A 2661-nucleotide genomic window follows, 5' to 3' on the forward strand; every position below is an offset into this window, starting at 1 on the left:
ATTTTTACTAGTAATGCATTCAGTGGCACTGCAGACTAATGAGAGAAGCAGAAATCATACACAGAATGGACATAATATATGTGGAATAAAGTCACTATTTTTAAGTAATTGATATGGAATATTGTATAAGAGATATGATTAGTGTCTAGCCTAGGAATTGGTGAATTATTCCCTCAAAATTTATGTTTAAAAATTAAAAATTATCTATTTATTAGTTCTTTGATAAAAGATAAATAAGCACTTTTTATATAGCACAATATACAGAAAACATATTCTCTGTCTCCTCTGTAAATAAAATACCAATCAGTTACAAATTATACCTGAAAAGAATTTCTGTTAAGCAATGACAAACAGTCTTCCATTGGACCAAGGCAACAGCAGACTCTGCCTGAGGGCTGCTCTCCAATGAGACAGATGCAGCACCTTGTTCCAGGGAGAGCCCAGACCCACAACAGTCAGCCCTCAGAACAGAGCTCCACAGCGCCTGCTGGTGCTGTTAAGTCTTTCTGCAGTTCCCCTGCTTGGCTTCATATCTGAATTCTCAGAGCACAGAATTAATCCCTTGTGTACCAGAGAGGAGAGGAGGGCGTGGAGCAAGGAGGAAAGAATAGAGGAAGACTGGGAAAGGAGACTCAGGCTAGGATTGAATAAAACCAAGTAATGCAAAGTGTAACTCAGGGGGTGGACTGGAAATACCTTCTGCAGGATTTCAGCACGAGGGGGCCTCAGGGCTCTCTTGAACTTTCTGTAGCTCCAGCTGCTGTGACCTGGCACCCAGGGCTCCTGGAATAGCAGCACCCAGCCGCACACAGCTGCCCTGGGCTCTCTGCCCACTGTGACCTCTTCAGCGGGCTACATGCAGGATGGACTCTGGCTGCATCCACATTGTTCTACCAGGTCCCAGAGCTTCAGAAGTCTGCACTCTGAGCCCCTTCACTGCTGCTGCCCTGAGAGTCCCCTGGGTGGGAGCCTCAGGGGACCTGTGCTGAGACCAGGAATAGGGACAGGGGCTGAGGGGCTTGGGAGCAGCAGGGGAAGTGGGAGGGCAGCACCACCTGCTGAAGTCCCCTGGGCTGGGGCTTTTGGGGATAGCACTGCCACCTTTACCTAGGGCAGCAGGAGCAGAGGGACCTGGGGTGTCCTGAGAAGGGGCAGAAGGAGTTGCTTTTGCATGAAGCCCTGGGGCCACACAGGAGTCTAGTTGTTTCAGGGGAGGAGACAGAGTCTGGCTCAGCCTTGGCTGAAATATCAAGATCAGGAAGAACCATCTGTTGTCTGGAACATAGATAAGTAAATAAAATCACTTCCCTGCACACTTTTGCCTCATGTCCTCCTCCTCCTTTTATTTTTATTAAACATTGTTTTAATGGGTCTCAAAATGCTGTGACAGATTTTTGGTCAAGTTGTTTCTGTTAAAAAGTGTTGATTTTAAAAACTAATAACTTAAAACTGAAACACACACACACACACACACACACACACACACACAAACCCAAATGGTCCACAAAGCCTTCTCCTTTCATTCTGAAGGTTTTAGGATGCAGTGTCACCATTAACCAGTCTTTCACTATTAAAGTTAAATGGCCAATTTGAGAAACAGCTCTGAGACTGGTGTTCAGCCTGATGAAGCCTGGGGTGGCAGGGCAGGGATTATATTCCTTTAGCCTTCTGAGCTCTCTGGGCAGACCCGGTGGCCTGGCCAGGCTCCCCAGCGCTCTTGGCCACTGCTTTGATGACACCACAGCAACTCTCTGTCTCATATCGTGAACAGCAAAATGACCCAGATGAGGAGAGTCAGAGAAGCTCTCAACAAACTTGGGCTGGTCTGGAACCCTGTGAAGAGTCTCAGCATCTCCAGATTTCAAGAATTTGGAGCCCTTTTCCAGCTTCACCGAGGTCAGGTATCGATATTTTCTCTCAGCTCAGCAAACTTGCAAGCAATGTGAGCTGTGTGGCAATCAGGCACAGTCAGCATCGACCTGGCCTGGATGGCTCAGGAAAATCCCCCTGCAAGGAAACCAGCTGCTTCCATGGCTGGGTCATTTTTGTTGTCACCAGCAATGTTGCTGCCATTAGCATCTTCACAGACACATGGTTGATGTTGAACCCCACACTGTCTCCAGGAAGAGCTTCACCCAAAGTTTCATGGTGCATTTCAACAGACTTTACTTCAGCTGTGACATTGACTGGAGCAGAGGTGACCACCATGCCAGATTTGAGAACACCAGTCTTCACTTGGCCCACAGGGATGGTACCAATACCACCAATATTGTGGACATCCTTGGGCAGCTGCAGAGGCCTATCAGTTGGACAGCTGTGGCAGGATGCAGTCCTAAGCTTCAAGCAGTGTGGTTCCATAGGCATTGCCATCTTTGTTAGTGACCTTCTGCCCCTTGAAACAAGGCATCTTAGCACTTGGCTCCAGGATGCTGTCACCCTTCCAACCAGACATTGGTACAAAAGCTACTGGGTCAGGATGGTGACCAATTTTCATAATAATTAAAAGCATGTCTAGAAACCATTCATTGTCCACCTCCCTCTGACATGGACCAGGTGCCTGACATTAAAATATCCTGCATGTAGGAATGGACTGTTTGGGAGAGTAAGGATAAGCCCCTGCCAGAGTCACATGGTAGTGAGACTCAGCTGCATTTCCAAAAT

General features: G+C 47.3%; 1 pseudogene; it reads right to left on the reverse strand.

The window, feature by feature from the left end:
* Positions 1 to 1650: 1650 nt before the first annotated feature.
* LOC101713267 (elongation factor 1-alpha 1 pseudogene) lies at positions 1651 to 2370 on the reverse strand (annotated as a pseudogene).
* Between the last annotated feature and the right edge of the window lie 291 nt (positions 2371 to 2661).

The sequence above is a fragment of the Heterocephalus glaber genome, unplaced genomic scaffold (genome assembly GCF_053883595.1).
Source record: "Heterocephalus glaber isolate CG9 unplaced genomic scaffold, H.glaber_assembly_v1.0 deba00001831, whole genome shotgun sequence".
Taxonomy (NCBI): domain Eukaryota; kingdom Metazoa; phylum Chordata; class Mammalia; order Rodentia; family Bathyergidae; genus Heterocephalus; species Heterocephalus glaber.